This window comes from Brassica oleracea, chromosome C4, assembly GCF_000695525.1.
Source record: "Brassica oleracea var. oleracea cultivar TO1000 chromosome C4, BOL, whole genome shotgun sequence".
In the NCBI taxonomy this organism is placed as follows: domain Eukaryota; kingdom Viridiplantae; phylum Streptophyta; class Magnoliopsida; order Brassicales; family Brassicaceae; genus Brassica; species Brassica oleracea.
The window spans coordinates 11,207,157-11,207,359 of NC_027751.1; positions in this window are offsets into that span (position 1 = coordinate 11,207,157).

Genomic DNA, 203 nt, shown 5'->3' on the forward strand with positions numbered 1-203 from the left:
GATCGATGTAGCAGGTCTCCCCAGCTTGTTACTCCAACAAGCCAACTCAGCTTATCATACGGCACGACCTTCATCAACATGTCTGCCGGATTCTTGCTTCCTGGGATCTTCTCAAGCACCAACATTTCATCTTCCAACGCTGATCTGATGAAATGATACCGACGATGTATGTGCTTCGTCCGAGCATGGTAAACCGGATTCTT